Below are 21598 nucleotides of genomic sequence, written 5' to 3'. Positions count from 1 at the left end.
GTGATACCATCTCTAACGTATGGAAGTGAAGCTTGGACATTGTTGGAGGGACACAAGTCAAGAGTGAGAGCAATGGAAATGAGTTATTTGAGAGGAGCATGTGGAGTCACATGAAGAGGCAGACTGACAAATGAGGAAGTGAAGGAGCGTTGTGGTGTGGATGTGACTGGAAGCGTTAGGAGAAACAAACAGAGGTGGCTTGGCCATGTTGAGGGGATGGAGAGCGAGAGACTGATGAAAGTATATGAGAGTGAGGTGGAGGGGGGGAGAGGGAGGGAGAGGCCAAGGATGAGATGGAGGGATGGAGTGGAGAGCTAAATGACAGAGGGGGGTGTGAGCTGGGAGCAGGGCAGTGAAATGGCGGAGAAGAGAGAGAAATGGAGGCGATTTGTTTGTGGCCACCCCTTACAGGATGAAGGCGTCTGGCAATAGATAGAAAAATAGATATTTATACACAACACTTACCTGTTTTAAAAGCGATTTATGCTGATACTACAAGAACTATCAGTGTCGATATTTTCATCTTTGTAGCCCAAAGCGTGCAAGTTGACAATCCGTTTCCCTTACTCCCATCTTCTTTCGTCTGTGCTCTTCTTCATCATCTCCACTCCCTTCTTGGCCTCTGGCACTTATCTTTTTTCTTCTCCCTCCTCCTCATCATCATCATCATGATCATCATCATCATCATTATCATTATCATCATCATCCTTTGTTTTCTTTTCCCCCTCATACCTCTTATTCTCCTTTGCTGCCCTTCCATTTCTCTCCATTCTCTCATTATTCATTCCCTTCTCCTCCTCGCTGCATTTTCTCATTCCTTTTCTTCACATTCCTCACCCTACACCACACGTCTTTCCCCTTTTAGTCTCCTCCACTTCCTTCCCCAGAGAGTACAGAAGGGATGATAGTGCAAGACGGACTGGCGACTGCACGTCCGACGTAACAATAAAGGGATGCAAGCAGGCAATTCAGAAGAGTAGTGACCACCGAATGCAATATCGCGGTGGAGAGAGAGAGAGAGAGAGAGAGAGAGAGAGAGAGAGAGAGAGAGAGAGAGAGAGAGAGAGAGATTCAGTAAGATGGGGGGAGCTGATGGAGTGAAAAGCTTTTGAGTTAGCCCTATTTAAAGGATTTTATGTGGTGAATCCCCCCTTCACACACACACACACACACACACACACACACACACACACACACACACACACACACGACACTGTACTCCACACATGGCCGAATATGACCCTTGTACAAAAACAACAACTAAGTGGGGTTAAAATGTACGGAGTCATTTCAATACGGTTACTTCTGTCTCTCCCCACCTCTCCTTTCCCATCCTCTCTACCTCTGCCTCTCACCCATATTTCCTCCCCTCACTTTTTTCTCCCTATCTCCTTTCTCCTCCTCTCCACATCTACTTCCAACTCTTTTTTTGTCATCGCTACCTCTACAATCACCTCTTCTCTCCTTCTATCCCTCCCCCCCTTCCTGCTACTTACACTCCTCTTCCTTATCCTCTTTTCTCCCCCACTCATCTCTACAACTAGCAGTGACTCTTCTCCCCTCTTCTCTCTTTCCCTCCTTTCTCTGTCCCTCCTGTCCCCCTCCTTTCCTCCCTCTTCTCACTTCTCTTCCTCACCTTCTGCTCTCCTACACATTCTTCCCCCTCTCTTCTCATTGGCATCCCTTCTCTGCCTTCCCTCTCTTTCTCTTCCTCGCCCCTTCCCTTCTTTCCTTCTTCTCTACTCCCTCTCCCCTCCCCATCTTTACCTCTGCTTCTCTCTCTCTCTCTCTCTCTCTCTCTCTCTCTCTCTCTCTCTCTCTCTCTCTCTCTCTCTCTCTCTCTCCACATCTACATTTATCTCTTCTCTCCCCCCATCTCACTTCTCTCCCCCCCTCCTTGCCTTCCCTCATCCCCTTGCTCAGTCTCTCTCAGTCAATTGCCAGCCATTTCCTGGACCCATTAATTGCCTCCATTTGTTATCCCTGCCGCTCCTGACGTTGCCTCCCTCACCCCCCCATCCCTACCCCCTCATCTCACCAACACCCCTACCCCCTCTTTTCACCCCACCTCCCACCCCCTCCTTTCACCCCGCCTCCCACCTCTCATCCCAAATTCAATCCCCCATTCTCTCATCCCAACCCCTCCCCCCACCTCTCTCTTTCCCTACTCTTTTCTCTTTCTTTCTCCATCCTTTCCCTTTCGTCTTCTTGCTGTTTTTCTATTCCCTACCATTCCCCCTCTCTCATTTTCTCTCTTCTTCCCCTTTTCCAGTCCGATATTCTTTTTTTTCCTATCTCCTTCCCGTTTCTTTCCCTCTTTCTTTCCTTCCAACTTGCCCTTCCCTTTTCTTTCCTGCATCTCTTCTCCCCTGCTCTCCCTCTTGCTTCACCCTACTTCACTTTCTCTCATTATTTATTTTGAGGGGGCTTCCTCTCCCACCTCCTCCATCCTCTCTCTCTCTCTCTCTCTCTCTCTCTCTCTCATCTTCTCCTTCGTATTCTCACTTCCCTCCCCTTCCTCACTCCCCCTCTCACGTCCCGTCTCAATCCTCAGCCTCTCCAGCCTCACTCCATCCCTCCACCCCTCCTCAATCCCCATCTCCCCCACCTCACTCCTCTAGCTCCCTCACGGCTCACTCCCCCTCTTCCCTTCCTCACTCCTTTGTCTCCCTCTCTTTTCACTCCTCTTTCTCCCTCCTCCTTATCACTCTCTCTCATCTCCCCCCTTCCCTACCTCGTCTCCCCATTCTCCTCTTTCCCCCCTCCTAGCTTTCCAGGTTTCCCCCTCTCGTCACCCCCCCTCTCTCTTCCCCCTCCTTGCTTCCCTCTCTCCCCACCCCCACTTCCCCTTTCTCCCAGCCTTCACTCCCCTTCTCACCTATCCCTCATTCCCCCCTTACCTACTCTCTCCTCGCTTCCCCCTCTCCCATCCTCTTCTTTCCTCTTCTTTTCCCACCCCTTCCTCATCCTCCCTTTCTCCCTCTTCTTATATTGCCTTTCTCTCCCTCCTCCCCAGCCTCTCTCATTCCTCCCCCTCCCCCCCTTCTTTACTTCACAATCCTCTCTCATTTAACTGGAATTTACAAAATGGAGAGAGAGAGAGAGAGAGAGAGAATTGGAGGGGCAGAGAATTGAGACACTCTATTAGGAAGGATTGAAAATGGAAACTACGGATGAATGTGGCTGATTACAGTCGTGAGAGAGAGAGAGAGAGAGAGGGGGGGGGAAGGATTAGGAAGAGAGTGTTGGAGAGAAGGTAAGAGTGAGATTGGGGAGAAAACGTGAAAGGAAAAGGAAAGAAAGAAGGGAAGGAAGAGAGGAAGAAGAACAGAAGAGTGAGGTAGGAGTAAGAAGCAGAGGGAAAGACGGGACTGAAAAGGAAAGAAGCAAAGGAGAGAGAAGAGGAAATAGAGAGTGTGGAAAGGAGGGAAGGATAGGAAGAGAGATGAAAATGAATTAAGATGGAAAGGAGAGGGAAATGATGAAAAGAGGGAAAGGATGTGGGAAAATATTAGTAATGAAACGAAACTGGGAGATAAGGGGAACTGTGAACGACCAAGAGAAGTTTGAGAAAGGGAAACAAATATAAAAACAAAAAGGAGAGAGGAGGGAAAAAAGGGAGGAGAAAGTATGAAAAAATGAGAAAATATGAGAATAAATTGATACAGCGAACGAAAGATGAAAGGAAGGAAAATGAGAGTGAGAGAAAGAGGAAGGAGAGAGAGACATGCTAAATATCAAGAGGAGAGAAGGAGAGCAATGGTGATTTTAGAGTGATAAGAATGTGTGTGTGTGTGTGTGTGTGTGTGTGTGTGTGTGTGTGTGTGTGTGTGTGTGTGTGTGTGTGTGTGTGTGTGTGTGTGTGTGTGTGTGTGTGTGTGTGTGTGTGTGTGTGTGCGTGTGTGTGTGTGTGTGTGTGTGTGTGTGTGTGTGTGTGTGTGTGTGTGTGTGTGTGTGTGTGTGTGTGTGTGAGGTGAGAGAGAGAGAGAGAGAGAGAGAGAGGAACACACTGACTAACAGACAGACATACAGAGAGAGGTGATGAATGAACAAACGTCTGTGGCATGAAAGCGTGTGAGGAATGAGCAAAATAATTGAAAGAGTGAGGGGGGGAGGGGGAGGAGGAGGAGGAGGAGGAGGAGGGGAAAGAAGAGACGAGTATGGAAGGAGAAAAGTGAGGGGAGTAGGGAAAAAAACTGAAGAGATAATGAAGAGAGAGGAAGTGATGAAGAAGAGACGAGAGTGAATATGAATATGAGTGATGGTTGATAAGATGTATAACTATGAGGGAGGATAACGATGAAGACGATGCCTCACTACCCTAAGTTGAGGACATAACACATGATACACCTCTTTTACAGTTATCCCCCTTATCACGACACATACTCTAGCACCTTAGCTCTTTCCCTCGTTCACGGTGCCTCCTCCTTCCAACCACCTGATTCAGCCCCCCTAAGCACTCATCCACTACTCCCTCTTCCTACCCCTTCTGCGTAACTCCTTCATGCCTAGTTTTATATTACATTCGTGCTGCTGCCGTACTATGTCGTTCTGCTTATGACAGAACACAAGTAGTTAAGTAAATCAAGGCTGTATAATTATAATCCTTCAGTTCGAAGTATTTTCTCCCGATCGTATAAAATCTTCAGGAGAAAGCAAGGAGAAAAGGAAAAAAGACATCATCGTCCTGAAGATGCTGACTTCAGTAAGATTATTTTATTTTCTCTCTTACAGTCTTCGTACGACCTAATAAGGCCAAGAAAAGACCTTTCAAAAAGGAACGGTAAATTACAACCTTCAGTGACCTCTCCGGTCCGCGACGGTTTTCCAGAGTTGAATAAGCTCGTCTTTAAGGCAGTAATAATAAACTAGAATAAAAAGTCATCCCACTGAAAGAGTAATGTCGTCGCCTGCCTGCCGCCTGACCCTGGCTGATATTCATAATGGATCTTAACCAATACTTACAATACAATAAAAAAGCCTCCATACCCGCTGAATATTTTCATGAATCATTTAGATCTGCGGTACAGTCCACATTAGCAATGCATTTAGTTTGGCTGTGAAATACTTGGCAGCTATAAGAGTGAAGATAAAAGTATAAACAAGGGATCATGCACAACTTGACGTAAAGAAAGTTTATGGGTAAGACTCACGCCTGGCTGCGATAGGATCTCTTACGTTTGGCTGCCTTCTTCAGGGTCACACACAGTTTACTCCTTCATTCCCATTGTCTTCCTTCTTTATACCACTTCCAGTTTTACTCATTTCCCTTCCAAGCAGTCCCCACCTCTGTTGCCTGTCTTCCCTCCTCTTCCTTTCTTCATTCCCACCATTCCAACTGTCTTCCATCTTGCCAGCAAGTGAGATTACAGTTGTTCACTCCCCCTCTAAATCTTCATCTCTGCTTTATATCTTCCCCGTTCTTACTTTCAGTTTTGCACGTCTCCTTCCTCATTTCCAGCAGCCCTCTTAAGTCCCCTTCCCTCTGGTCTTCTCTCCTCACTTTTTTCTACTCTCATTACACCTTTCCACCTCTCTCTCTCTCTCTCTCTCTCTCTCTGTCCTCTACCCCTTTACTTTCTCCCCTCTCTTCTTCTCCTCCCATATTCTTTCCACTCAACCTTCTTCCCTCTCTCCTTTCCTCCACTCTCTCCTCTTCTTCTCATTCCGCCCTCTCCCTTCATTCCTCTCTCCCTTCCTCTATTCTCTCCCCCCTTCCCCTTCTCCCTTTCCTCTCCTTCACATTCCTCTGTCTTCTCCCCCTGTCCCTTCCTGCCTCTTTTCTTCCCCCCCCCCCACCTTCTTTTATTTTCACCTTTCATGTTCCCCCCACCGCTGCCCTTTCCCCCGTCTTTACATTCTCACAACACTCTCCTACAGCTTTGCCCACTTCATGCTACTTGGCCATAACACACCTCCTTTATCTTACTGGCCTGCTTCCATGCTTCTTTCCCTTCCTGCCTCCCTCCCTGCCAGCCTGCCTGCCTTCCTGTCTCTCCGTTTGCTTCCCTCCCTTCTTATCTACCTGCCTTCCTGCCTGCCTGCTTCATGCCCTTCTTACCTACAGTACTTGCCTTGCATCTTGCCTGCCTGCCTCTTTGTCTGTTTATTCCTCACTATCTGCCTGTCTGTTTTTCGGCCTCCATGCCTGTTCACCCTTACATCCACCTTTCTCTTGGTCTGCCAGCCCGCCTGCTAGCTCTCACGCCTGCCTTACACTCACCTTCCTACTTGCCTGCCTGCTTGCTACTCAACTTCCTACCCGGCCCAGCTCCTCACAAGAATTACCATTTCGCATTTCGCCCCTCACTCTATCCCGCTTTAGGTAATACTGAGTCGTTCCGTTCCCTGCATGGCTGTTGGTGTTGAGTTCAGGGCCCGGCCCCCTCCCATTACATTCAACCTCACCCAGTAACTCCCCCCATCCTCCTACCTCCCCCCTCCCTCACCTGCACCCAATCTTAGTATCTACCTCTTCTCCTCTCGAACCCTTCCCCTCCTCCACCCTCACTTTCCCTTTGTATTTCTTTCTCTCTCTCCAGCATCCTTACTTTCTCTTAGTATCTCCTCCTCCCCCTCCCTCACTCTCCTCCAGTATCTCCTCTCTCCCCCTGCCACTGCCTCTCTCCCTCATATATTCCTCTCCCCCATCCACCACCACTTCCTCCAAAGTACCTCCCCCTCCCCCTCCCTCTATGCATTTCCTCTCCCCCCCCTCACTCCCCCCCCAGCCACCCCCTAACCCGCCTCTCATGTGTGGCTCGCATGAACATCAGTGTGAGAAGTGGTGCTGTGTGTCCGTGTCTGTGTCTGTGCTTGTGTGTATCTGTGTCTGTGTCTGTGTTTGTATTGAGTCTGTGTATGTCAGTGTCTGTGTCTGTGTCTGTGCAATTCTCTGTGTCTGTGTCTCTGCCTGTGTCTGTGTATGTCAGTGTCTGTGTCTGTGTCTGTGCAATTCTCTGTGTCTGTGTCTCTGCCTGTGTCTGTGTCTGTGCAATTCTCTGTGTCTGTGTCTGTGCCATTCTCAGTACCTGTGTCTGTGTCTACTCCATTATCTGTGTCTGTGTGTGTGCATGTGTCTGTGTCTGCTCCATTCTTTGCGTCTGTGTTTGTGCCATTCTCAGTGCCTGTGTCTGTGCCTGTGTTTGTGTCTGCTCCATTCTTTGTACCTGTGTCTGTATCTGTGCCATTCATTGTGTCTGTGCCTGTGCCTGTGTCTGTGTCTGTGGCCGTGTCTGTGTCTGTGTCTAGGTCTGGGGTTGGGTCTGTGCCTGGGTCTGGGGTTGGGTCTGTGCCTGGGTCTGGGGTTGGGTCTGTGCCTGGGTCTGGGGTTGGGTCTGTGCCTGGGTCTGTGCTTGTCTCTACCTATGTCTCTGTCTGGATCTGTGTCTGAGTTCATGATTGTGTCTTTGCCTTGTTTCTCTGCCTATTAGAGACGGGTAAAGTAAATGTGGTGGCCTGAGAGAGAGAGAGAGAGAGAGAGAGAGAGAGAGAGAGAGAGAGAGAGAGAGAGAGAGATTATTTGCCAATGTCCAGAAACTGTATTATTTGTCTTCAGTCTCCTTAACGCTATCGTTGGGAGATGCTTCGCTCAGATTAACAGCATAATCTTCAATTATTCGGATATAACACATAACTGTGCCCCACTCACTGAAGCTGTTTGCCTTGTTAAGCATATAAATGGATGTTAAGAACAGCCTCAGATATGAAATATTATCAAGAACATTTATGGGAAAGTGATATTTCTACTAACATCTGCATCAATATAATTACAGAAACACAGGAAATTTTTGTCTTAGTCCTTCTAGCCTTAAAGACACCTGGTGGTCTGGTGGCATTGCTGTTTCCCATAATTCTCAATATCTGTTGTTAAACGTCGAGGAATGTTACTTTATTACAGTACCAAAGTTATGAATTGGAAACGCACAGGAGTTACCAAGTTACCTAAAATTCTAAATAAACAGCCTTCCATGTTTCACTAATCCCCTCCGGTGTTCCCCCTTGCTCGAAAGACTCAAGTTGTTGCCAAAAACTCTAAGGGAACAGCGTTTCACGTTTCACTAACCCCCTTGTTGGCCGTCTTGGGCTGTAAACACGAGTGAATCTGGGCCGGAATGACGACATAACGCTGTTTCTTTTTTACCTGCGCTTTACCTCCGTCATAACTACCTTAATGGCGGCTATAAGGGCTGGTGTAAGGAGGACTCGTCATTAGCGCGCCGCCTCTGTTAAGGTGTGTCTTTATGGCCGGGTTCCTACTTCTTCTTGTTTATCCGGGACTTGGGCTTGGCTCCCTTGTTCGTCCTTCCTCTCGCTTTCGGTTGTTTGTTATTACCAGCATTATTACTGTTGTTGTTATTATTATTATTATTATTATTATTATTATTATTATTATTGTTGTTGTTGTTGTTGCTGTTATTATTATTATTATTATTATTATTATCATTTGTAGTAGTAGTAGTAGTAGTAGCAGTAGTGGTGGTCGTAGTAGTAGTAGCAGCAGTAGTAGTATCATCGTTATTATTATTATTATTATTATTATTATTATTATTATTATTATTATTACTGATATTACTGTTACACCCTCCAGTCCATCATTACCCGAAGAGCATTGTAGGGACCCAAGGCAATTTTACTCAGTTCGAACATTTAAGGCGAGAGTGACCAGTTGCTCTTCCTCGAGATGCATCAAGTAAACAATAAACCCCAACCTTCCCTCTGATGAAAACTCTTGTCAATCAAATCTCACCGCAGCAAATGGCTTTCTGGGTTACGAGAAATCATTTGGCATATCTATTACTGTAGTCACTTGAAAACAGCACTACATCAGGTGAGAGGATGGTGGTGTTTTGTCCCTTACACTCTTCTTTTCTGAATGTTGTTGTTATTATTATTATTATTATTATTATTATTATTATTATTATTATTATTTCATTTTAATACCAACACTACGAGAGGTCAAACTTAAACCGAATTTAATCAAGTTTCCCTCTTCATCTCATATTTTGCCGCTTATCTCTCTCACTTCACCTTCTTTTTCTTCTTTTTTTTTTCATTTTCTCTCATTGCTCTTTATATTCTGTATTTTTCCCTTTCCTCTGTTTCTTGTGTCCCCCTCATTATTTTCCTTTTGTCTTACTACCCTATGCTGTCCTGTGTCTTTATTTCTTCTTTCTTTTTTATGTTTTCCTCCCTTATGTCTCCTTTTCATTATCCCACTTTCTTCCTTTACTCTTATTTCATTTTTTACCACTTTATTTTTCCCTATTTTTCCCTCTTGCCTCTCCTTAACCTTTCTTATGGCTCATATTTCTTCTCATTTTCTTATTTCTCTTTTTCTTCTTATTAATATTCACTATCTCCTCTCCCTTTTCTCTTTTCTTTATTTTTATCTTTCACATTTCTCTGCTTTCTTTACCCTTGCCTCCCCTTCTTTCTTTCTCTCTTTTTCTCCTTATTTCCATTTCTCTTTATTTTCTATAGCGTGTTTATGCTCCCTTTAATGTCTTTCTTAAATATCTTACTTTCTTTTATTTTTATCCTTCTTTTTCGCCTTATTTTCCAGCTTATCTCTTAAATAAACTTTTTACTTTTCTTTCCCTTTTCCTTTTTTTCTCTTTCTTTTATATTCCTTGTCTCTCCCGTTTTTTGCCACTATTCTTTCCTCCATTTCCCTGTTGCTCCGAGCTCTCTCACTCCTCCCCTGATCCTCCACCATTTCTCTTACTTCTCCTTCCCTTCCACTGTCTCTGCAATCTCTCTCTCTCTCTCTCTCTCTCTCTCTCTCTCTCTCTCTCTCTCTCTCTCATCCAAGTTATCCCAGTCTTTCATCACCTTAATCTCGCCACTTTCATGCCCTCCCTCACTTTCTCCTTATCTTCCACCTCCCTCATCTCCTTCATACATCTTTCCTGCTCTATTGTCTCTGTCTCTTCATTTTTCTGTCCTGCTTCCTCTCTCACCCAGTCTCACGTCAGTCTTTCTTCATCTTAATCCTTACTTGGTCTCGTCGTCTTTCATATTCCATTTCAGCGGACGCCAGATGATTTTATTCACAATGAGTTATGTGAGCCTATGAGTATTAATGTTTGTACCATTAACCCTCCTCTGGTCGGGACAACTCTGGTATTTTATTCCAAATAACGATGAGTGTGCCGTATGAACCTGAATAAGTTAATCTCATCACATTCATGATAGTCTTGTCTCTTACTTTATCTTTTGAATATCTTTGTTAAATGTCTTCCCCCTCTCTATATGTGTCTTGTTTTATTCTTTTATTTCTGCTTATTGACGAACATCACCCCTACATTCCTCTGTCAGACTCCCAACATGGATTCCTAATTAAACTCTCAACTACCACCCACCTCTTCAAGTTAACTTAAAACATCCCAAACAGTTTCAGCAAAAAAGAAAAAAAAAATCACCATAAGAACAACACTATCGGCAACAAATATAAGCAAAATTTTTGACAAATTAGCAAGACACATCCTACTAAGTAAAGTATAAGGCACAGACACGGAAGAAAACTATTAAAAATATGACTGGCCAACTTACTCACTGCCAGACACGCCTAGATGCTCACGCAAAACATTAGCTATAAATTCAGAATGCAATCCAGCGCTGTGCCACAGGGATCAGTTCTTTCGCTCTCAGTTTTTAACTTTTTCCTCCATGGCCTGCCAATCCCGCTCCCTTCAGTAACAGTTCTGTCCTCTGCCGACGACTTCGCAATGGCTTCAAGCACCCCAAAATTTAGCAAGCAGCAGCCCAACTCTAGGTGTTCCTACACTTGCTAGAAAATTAGTTCTGACAAACACAGTGACTGACTGTCCAACTACATCAACTATTACCCTCCTCACGCCAGACAAAAATGAATCTCAAACGCATCCTCAAGAGACCTTTAACCAACCACTTCCACTGGAAAGATACTCCAAAATTCTAGGACTTACTTTGTACACATATACAATCCTTTCCCAGTACACACGTAACATCAGTATAAAGGCATCTCGTAAACTCGATGCCTTAACGACGCTCACAGACACTGCTGTTGGTCAACAGAAAAAGTCCCTGCAAACTGCCTACAGACAATTCATTGGAACAACAGTAAATTACAGTAGCCCATGCTGGGCAGAAACTTTAATCACCTCAAGCATAAGCTTCAAAAAACACAGCACAAAGCCTTCAGAGTAATTACAGGATGCACTTTGACCATAAATTACTGATCACATACATCAAGAAACAATATACTTCAAATCAAAGATCATATGATTATGAGGGGCACACATTTCATCGCTTCAACTCAAGACTCATCCCATCCTTGTAATTTTAAGTTGAATCGCCGTCTCCAGAAAGAAACAAAATACGAATAGCCGCCTATCACTACACAGACTATCTCAACAATACCCCCATCCCCCACCCAACACTACACCTCACAAACAAATAAACACATAGCCACCTTAGCTATCCAAAACCTTCACCCAAATAGCATCTTTCATGAGCGACCATCAGATATCCACCCTGCAGAATCTGTCCTATAGCCAGACTGCGATGCAGTAATCACCCTTCCCTACCAGTACAAAATACAACTCACAAGTAACCCATTGTGCCCACTTTACTGTGCTGCCCCCAACACCACAACACACTTACTCGCTTCTTGCACCACATTTTCACAACACAGACATTCCCGTAAAATAACCTTAAAAGACCGCTGGGAGCTACCGGGTGAAGTGGCTGGCTTCCTGCAGTCCACTGGGTTTACATCCAGATGAGCCTAGGGTTGCAACAACAATAACAACAACAGCTTCACCATTCCCTCCCTCACCCCATCTCTGCCAGTCTTTCATCATCTTAATCCCACCACTTTCATGCCAGCCTTCTCTTTTAACTCCTTCATCCTCAGCTTTTTCACCCTCCTTAGTATTCCTGCTTTATCCCCCTTTATCACCTCTTCCCTCACCCTTTTATCATCTTAATCTCACCACTTTCGCAGTTGCATGCTTTCTCTGATTTTATCACTTAACTCTCGCGTTCTTTAAGCTCCCCCCCCCTCCCCCAACCTGTCTCTGTCTTATCTCTCTTCACCACCTCTTCCTCATACCACATTCATTATCTTAATCTCTCCACTAATTTTACCACTTCCATGCCAGACTCTTACACCTTCTTACCTGATATTTTAACCCTCTCATCATCCTCAAGTTTTCACACACACACACACACACACACACACACACACACACACACACACACACACACACACACACACACACCGCTCGCTGGTGCAGTGGTAACGTTCCCGCTTGCCAACTGGTGGACGGGAGTTCGCGCCTCGCTCAGGTTCCGAAAAGTTTCACTGACGAAGCGGGTGGTTACTGTCCCCCTTGAGCAAGGGGACGGGTGTGTGCGTGTGTGAAGGTCACAGCCTTGCCCTTAGATCGGACTATATGAGCTCTCAGCTCCCTTCCGGGAGGGTAAAAGCTGACGATCACGACCACCGAGTGATTCTGACCGACCCGGTGAATTACACACACACACACACACACCTTCTGTATTTTCAGAGTCTCTCCTCCTTGTCCTCTCCTGACTTATCCTCTTACATTCTGTTTTCACCATCTTAGTATCACTTTTTCCTTGACAGTCTTCTGTTACATTTTACTTAAGTTTTTACTTAACACTTAAAGTCCATCGCCCTTCCTGCTCCCTCTGTTTGTCCTCGTCTTCACCACCCTCTCCCTCCTCACCATGTTTTATTCCACTTTCATCATCTTAACTCTTTTAATTCAGTAACTTACTTTACACTTCAGTTTTGCCAGGAGATTTAATCTACTTAGGAGATTTTCTGAACTAAAGAAGTTCGATATAGCCCTCATTAATCCCCTCAATGCAACTGGTCATCCCTAAGTTCAATAAAATTATCTGAAGGTAAAAAAGAGTATAATAATAGGTCATGGTAGTTTACTTTGGTTAGTCTTCTCTCTTAGTCTTCAATTCTCATTTTAAAGTTTTTCCACCTCGTATTCCCCCTCTTCATTCTCTCGTCTCTAAGGCTGTCTTATGTCCATTTCATGACCTTAACTTTATCACTGTCATCCTTGTATTCTCTATTTTACATTATCTAATAACTCCTATATCTTCTTTATGACCCTCACATGTGTCTCTCCTTCGTCTCTTTCTTATTTTCTCCCTCGCCGTCTTATACCACTCCCATCTTCTTAATGTCACAACTTATCTCACCACTATCGTGTTACTCGTTTCTTTTATTATCTTTTAACTCTCTCATCATCTTAAATTTGCTCACCCTTTACTGCCACTGTTTTATCCATCAACGTTTTCCTCTGCTTCACCCACATCATCCCCACTGTCGTTAGCTTAATCTTTCCACTTCATGCTAGGTTTCTCCCATATCTTACTTCTTAAACTTTCTCATACACATCAAGCTCTCTTCCTCTCTTTTTTCTATGCCTTGCTTCTGCCTTTTTTTTTTTTCGTCTCGTTTCTTCCTTCATCCTTTCTCATATCACCATCATATTAATCACTATTCTCTGCTAATCTACTTTCTTGTGTGCTTTAACTCTCTCGTCTTCAAGTTTCCCACCGCTTCACTGCCTCTCTTTTTTATCCCTCCTCCTTACCCTCTCCCCTCATACTACCTCATACTACTGTATATACATCACTTAATCCCTTGAATCAGATGACATTTTATTGGCTTATTCTTACTATATTAAGACGATTTTATTCAGCTTATGAAAGACCTCTCGTATTGGCGAGGTTAATGAAGGATTTATGTAACTCCTCGATTTCGAAAATTCTCCTGATTCGTATACATAAATTTGAGATGTTAAGAATAGTGTGGAAAATGATATCATCGTACTAGAAAGGTTATTCTCACCACTTTCATGTTAGTCTTCTCACTCTTGCATTAACTTTCATCTTTCTCATCTTCCTCAACTTTCTCACTCTGTTTACTGCGTGTGTCTAATCTCCCTCCCTCCCTCCCTCACCTGCCTCATCTCTACTCTCGTCTCGCAGATCCCTCATCCCTCCTGCCTGACACCTCCCCATCCCTCACCTTCACCTCCTCCTTCACTCCTTCATCTCACCTTCATCACAGTCTCTCCCTTAACCAATTCAGTACGAGGACACCATCTTTGTTTCATTAGAGCTACCTTTCAGAACCACCTGTTGTGACGGAATTACAGTGTCCATAAATCCCGTCACAATCTTATTTTTCCTACTAAACTGAATAAAATCGTCCAGTTAGAAGTGAAACTGGAAAAGACGTAGTGTAGGGCATTGTCATCCTCTCTCTCTCTCTCTCTCTCTCTCTCTCTCTCTCTCTCTCTCTCTCCATAATAACACTGTCATTCCTTACTCTCTCCAAATTACTCTCTCTCTCCATACTCTCTCCAAATAACTCTCTCATTTCTTACTCTCTCTACAAATAGCACTCTCTCTCTCTCTCTCTCTCTCTCTCTCTCTCTCTCTCTCTCTCTCTCCCCAAAAAACACTCATTCCTTACTCTCTCTCCACATAACACTCTCAGTCCTCACACTCTCTCCAAATAATACGTTCAATCCTCACACTCCCTCCAAATAACACGCTAATTCCCTACACTCTCTCCAAATAACACTCTCATTCCCTACACTCTCTCCAAATAGCACTCTCAATACTCACACTCTCTCCAAATAACACTCTCAATACTCACACTCTCTCCAAATAGCACTCTCAATACTCACACTCTCTCCAAATAACACTCTCAATACTCACACTCTCTCCAGATAGCACTCTCAATACTCACACTCTCTCCAAATAACTCTCTCAATACTCACACTCTCTCCAAATAACATTCTCAATCCTCTCTCTCGAAATAACACTCTCATTCCTTACTCTCTCTCCAAATAACACTCTCACTCTCTCTCTCTCTCTCTCTCTCTCTCTCTCTCTCTCTCTCTCTCTCTCTCCAAATATCACTCTCAGGCTCCTATGCTCACTCCCAAATGTGTAAAATTGTCCGGCGTTTAGTTGGAATGAGTTGTCTAGACCATGAGAAGGGTGTTGGTGACAGGATTAACACTCTCGGGTCCTTATGCTTACTCTCCCCTGCAATAAAATAAATAGTCTGGCGGTAGCTGAGTAGAATGTTAGAGTTGTCCCGACCATGAGAGGGTTAATTAGGCTGTAATCAAGTTTCTTTATGCTACTCAGAGAGGTTATTGTATTGTGAAGAGGTTAATGAAGGTTCCCGCTAACCCCTCCAGTTCAGACATATCTCACCTAAATTGAATAAAGTCGCGTGGATGGTAAAAATAAAATGTATACTACGTCCTTGGGCAGACGTGGTTAGCATCATCACTTTACTTATTATTATTATTATTATTATTATTATTATTATTATTATTATTTTCTACCGTCAAATTGCCTCATGTCCATCTAGCCCTTCCCATCTATCTTCTCCGTTCTTCCCCTCTTATTTCAACCTCTACTCTGCCTACTCTCTTTCATCTCTTTCTCCTCCTCCTTTATTCTCTTGTTTCTTCCTCACTTTTCTTCACTCTTCCTCTCTCTCTTCCAGCTTTCCCCGTCACCTCACCTCCTCTTCGCCTTTCTCTCTCATCACCATTTTTCCTTTCTCTTCACATCCCCCTCAAACATCCAAGAAATTTAGTCATAAAACTAATCATCCATTTTCTTTCTGTCTCTCTCTCCTGCCTCACAGCATTTCCTTTATGTCCAGTTAATCTTACATTAATGTGTGTGTGTGTGTGTGTGTGTGTGTGTGTGTGTGTGTGTGTGTGTGTGTGTGTGTGTGTGTGTGTGTGTGTGTGTGTGTGTGTGTGTGTGTGTGTGTGAAGACGTACTTGCGCAGGCGTCGAAACATCTCCACAGTTACCTTTCAGTTTAGTTTCTTTGAAGCGTAAGACATTGCAAAATAATAATGATAATGATAATAATAATAATAATCATCATCATCATCATCACTAGTTGCAGAATGGGTTAAGCATATCACGTTATAAGTTAAGTTAGTGACATAAGGACGCTGAATTTAAACAAGCCTAAGATGCAGTTCCAAATATTGAATTAAAGAGTTTACACAGGTACCCAGAATCTTGTGTTAAAGTTAAGGAGAACAAAATCAGGCACATTTTCACTGCTCCCCCCAAAAAAAAAAATCTTTCACACCAGCTTCACCCAAATGACCAGCAGTTAACTCAAAATTTTCTCCCCGTCTGTTACTATGTGCCTTATGGTGAAATGGCAACTAAGTCTCCGGTAAGAAAGCACTGTATTAAAATCTACTGTGGAATGGCAAGCAGACCATTAATAAAGGAGGTATTGTACTAACATGAACCGTCTGTTTTTGTGAGCAGATTTACTTTAGTTTCGTCAAGGGGCAGATTATGTTAGCTTTGGGTTACCTCTGAGGGGGTGTGAGACTGGAATAATACAGGATTGCTGCTACAGTAGAATGGAGATAATAGGCTTTCTGCGTTTAGTGTACTGTGGAAGTATAATTATATGTCTAACACTTACACTGCCCTCCCACTGTTTCCATCCTCTCTCTCTCTCTCTCTCTCTCTCTCTCTCTCTCTCTCTCTCTCTCTCTTATTCACTCTGTCCCCTCTCCCACACAGTCTTTCCTCCTCACTTCTCTTGCACTTCCTCCCTACCATCCATCTTCCGCCTTGTCCCACAATTTCTCTCACATTCTCCCTCCCTCACACTTTTCTCCCACTCTTTCCCTTTCCCAAGCAGCCTTTCCTCCCTCGATCCTCTTTCCCACTTTCTCCCTCCCTTCCATTCATCTCACACCCCCTGTCTCACAACTATACTCTCACCTTATCTCTTCCAGTCTCCCGCAAATCTGTCTTACAATTAAGTATCTCCCTCACGTCTCTCCTATATTTCTCCTCCATTTTTGCTCCCCCCTTCTCGTTACCCTTCCCTCACACGTCTCTCGCTTTTTCTATCCCCCATTCTCTCTTCCTCCCACCTGTCTTACACCCCCATCTCCATTCTCTCGCTTTCTCACTCCCTTCCTCCTTTTTCTCAAACATCTCAGCCACTCTTTCTTCTGCTCTTCCGCACAGTTCTTCCTTCCTCAATCTTTTTCTTTTCTCTCTCTCTGCCAAAATTCCTCATAGTTTCTCCTCTCTCTCATTTTTCTTCTCTTACTGTTCTTCCTCCCTCTCTCCCTCTCCTCTCTCACACTTCTCTCGCCCTTTCTCCCTCCCAGCCATTCATCTCACAGCCCCTGTCTCACAAGTTCTCCCCATCGCAGCCCACACCTCTTCATCCTTCTCCCCCCGTCTCCTAAATCCTTCATCCAGAACGCACCCTAACATCAGAACCCCTTCATCTCCCATCCCCATTCACCCCTAGCCCCCCTCGGACACCCCCATCCCCTCACCCTCACCCCCACCTTAAGATTCCTCCCACCCTCCTCCCCAGATCATTGTCTTCCCCTTTGCCCCCAACTCATTTAACTTCTTTTTATCACCAAGACATCTTATTCTGTTGCTGTCTCATATTTAATCCTGTCCAACCCCCTTTAACCCCTTCACTATGCAGACAACTCTAGCGTCCTATTCCATCTAAAGCCAGACGATTTTATTCAGGTGAGAGTAAGCAGAGGAGCCAGAGTGTAAATTCTGTCACCATTAACCCTCTCATGATCGGAACACCTCCGTTATTTTGCACCAGCTACCACCAACAATTTCATTCACAAGTGAGTAATGTAAGTCTAAGAGTCTAACCCATGTTAATCTCTTCACCACCACGACTTTTCTATTCCCCTCTCGCAGTCTCTAGACAGTTTGACTCGAGTAGGAAGGGAGTTAATACAGGCTGTATCTAACCCCTAGAATAAGAAGAATCTCTCTTACAATTAATGAAATTATCTGACGATTGCAAGAATAAAAATAAAAATACGTCATCAGAGTGAAGAGATTAACCCCTTGAATCGGACAACGTCTTTATTAGTGCATTCTTGTTGGTCATTCCCCTTGCCATGTAATTCTTTCTCCCTATCGTATCACAGACCTCTGCACCCCACCCTCTCCCACCTCACATTTTCCACACATCTAATGTTGAACCTCCCTCTACCCTCACCTCAAAGCATCCCCTACCCTACCCCCACGTCAACAACCCCTACTCAACTCCCACCTCACAATACCCCAACCCTACCCCACGTTAAACGTTACAACATCCCTATCTTGCCCAAATCTCTGAACATCCCCTACCCAAACCCCACGTCACAAAACCTCTACCCAACTCCCCACACCTCACAACACCGCCTACTCTACCCGCATGTTACAACACCCACTATCCAACCTCCATGTCACAATACCCACTACCCTACTCCTATCTCAAAGCACCCCCTACCCAACCCCCACCTCAGAATACCCTCTACCCAACCCCCACGTCACAACACCCCTTATCCTACCCCCATGTCACAACACCCCCTACCTAACTCCCACGTCACAACACCCCCTACCCAACCTCCACCTCAGAACACCCCTACCCAACCCCCACTTCAGAACACCGCTACCCAACCCTCACATCACAACACCCCCTATCCAACCCCCGAGTCACAACACCCCCTACCCAACCTCCACCTCAGAACACCCCTACCCAACCCCCACTTCAGAACACCGCTACCCAACCCCCACGTCACAACACCCCTACCCAACCCCCCACTTCACAACACCCCTACCCAACCCCCCACTTCACAACACCCCCTACCCAACCCCCACGTCACAACACCCCCTACCCAGCCCCACCTCACAACACCCCTACCCAAACCCGCAGCAGAAAATCCTCATTACCTTCCCACGTTAGAATAAACCCCCACTCCACGTCAGCTCTTCCCCAAAGTATATTATAACTTAGCCCCCTGCTGTCCCATATAAATCCCCCAATACTTCCCCACGTCAAACTCTTCCCGCCTGCAGTTCCACACGAGATCCCCTGTTTTCACTCTCCCTCCTTCCCCCCCCCCTCCTCCTAGGGGGGCGCGGTAGCACAGTGGTAGCGCGCTGGACTTGGGATCGGGGGATTGCAAGTTCGAGCCTCGCCCGGGCTGCCGTGCCGGGAGGGGTAGCTCCCTCCTGTAACCCTAGCGGGGCTATATAGTCCAATACAGGGCTTAGCTCGGGGGAACTCCATTTCTCCCATTTTTTCCTTCCCCTCCTCCGGCTTGATTTGGTGGAGTGAGTTTAGGCAGGGTTGGGTTGGGGTGCGATGAAGTGGGGTAGGGAATGTGGCGTGAGAAGGCAGGGTGAGGTGATGTATGGTGGGGCGTGGGTGGGATGTAGGCGGACAATAAGAGCACGTGGGAGTGATGGCCCGCCCTGGAAAGAGTTAGTGGCAGCGGACAACATAGCCAACAACCATGTCATTGTTACTGAAGGATACTGAAGGACTGACGCTGAAGGGGAGACTTTGCCCATCACTCCCTCGTTCATATTACTTCTGGTGGAGACACGACGGTATACTCTATATTCCTGTGTCTGTGTACTGGCGATGGCATATATTCTGGCCTGTTATTCTTTCCGACAATGAGACTGTGTTTTCACCCTGTCTGTTTGTTTGTTTGTTAGTTTGTTTGTTTATCTGTTGGCAGGATTACACAAAAACTAAAAGAGAGATTTGGACGTAATTTGGTGGGTAGACAGCCCATGTCTCAAAGAAAAATTGATTAACTTTTGGGACCGATGTTTGTTAGTTTGTTTGTCCGTTAGCAGGATTACTCAAAAACTAAAATAGAGATCTGGACCAAATTTGGTGGGTAGATAGCCCATGCCCTAGGAAACAACTGAGTAACTTCTGGGACCGATCCGGATCGTATTACAGATTCTGGATCCGAAAAACACCTTTTGCGAAACCCTAATCAGTGATGAGAAAACAACCTAAAAGTGGTTTGGAAATTACGTTGGCCTTGTCGGAGAGATGCGCTCCACTGATCGCCCCTCTAGTTTCTTATTAGGGTCTTATCTTTAATTATAGTTTGCATTATTTTCGAAGTTAGTATTTTCGTTCTCAGATTTCTGACGGTGTTGAGATATTTTCTAGGTACATCTAATTTCTTATCTGTCGCACCCACATGGGCGGGCAAATGCAGTGAATATCCCTATTTGTGTCATCCACCCAGCAGCTCACCCATTCACTGAGTCACCCGACCTTTCTGAAGGATGAAATCTGGCAAGTTGCAGCCGTCGAGATTTATGTCACAAATAGTGGTGGGGGGAGGGAGGGGTGACGAATGGTAGGAGGTATTGGTGGTGCGTCTTGGGTGGGTCTGAGGTGTGTGTAATGGGTATCTAGTGTGTCTAAAGGGTGTGTTCAAAGACAAAGGATACCTTTTGCGATGTGTTAGGGTGAGAGATGCGGTTAGAGTGGGTGCGGCTTTCAAAGGTGTCCTGTGTCTTGTTTATTTATTGGTGGTGGCTTAATCGTTTTAGGTGGTATTATTTCTCTTCTGACTTGTTTTATTCAGTCGTAATTTTCCCTTTTGTTGGTGCATTTCTCCGGGATATTATTTTATTTGTGTCGGCATATTTTCCGGGCAGAATTTTAATTTTCAGTTTGTGTTGCTGTTGGCACATTCTGTGGTTAATGAACATTCCCTCATATATTTACTGTTGGTATGCGTGGACAGATATGTTTCATTTTTTAATGCCGTTGCCATGTTATTGGGCTAACAATTTTCTACGTATGATGTTAGTGTCTGCATATTTTCATATATATTTTTTCCTTTTTATTGTCGTTAGCATACTTCATACTAATTACTAGTGCTTGCCTGCAAAAATCTGAGGGATTAGCTACTAGCCTTTCCATCACAAATTGTTTGCAAATACCATTACCTTTGTTTCCATACAGTTATTGAGCCCACAATGACCGGTTCTCACAGAAAGTCGAAAAAATGATTTTCGCATATTTTTGCATGTCGCGATATCCGACAATTTAGCGCCGTCGCTTCGGCGGCGATGGCCAAAGTATGGATTTACCCCGACATAATGCAAAAAGATTTAAGATGATATCTATTACCGCACAGATAGACACACACATACACAGCTTGACTCTATATTTCCCTCATACTTGTAGTACGTTTTCCCGATTTGCAGTTATTTCCTCATATTTTTTCACTGGCGTTAGCATTTTCTAGATTTGTTTGTACAAAAAGAAAACCCAAGGTTGAGCCAACAAAATTTGTCCTTTCTAAAGAAAACAATGCAAACAGAAATCCAAACATTTTTAAGATTTATTCACTTCCAGATGCCTGGACAAACTGCGTAAGAAAAAAATGGACGTCATAAGCAACAGGAAAGCCAGATTGAGAACCACAGTTCCAGAGGTGACCAGTTAAACAAATGAACGGCTGATAGAAGCGACTGTCGTTTTCATTAGATTCTTCGGCTGCAAAGGGGTGACAGTGTGTGGCTAGACGGGTGCTACGTGTCCGCCGTAAATTACAGCATTTGCACTGGGAACATATTCTCTTAGTTTCCCTAATTATTCTGCTGAACATGACGTTGACTGGTTTGCAGACTTGTCGTCCTATCCCGTTCTGTCTTGTCGAATAGACCCATCGACCACAAGAAAG

Source organism: Coenobita brevimanus, chromosome 25 (assembly GCF_032717465.1).
Source record: "Coenobita brevimanus isolate Jiangsu-jjx chromosome 25, ASM3271746v2, whole genome shotgun sequence".
Classification (NCBI taxonomy): Eukaryota; Metazoa; Arthropoda; class Malacostraca; order Decapoda; family Coenobitidae; genus Coenobita; species Coenobita brevimanus.
Note: the sequence above shows the minus strand (reverse complement) of the source record.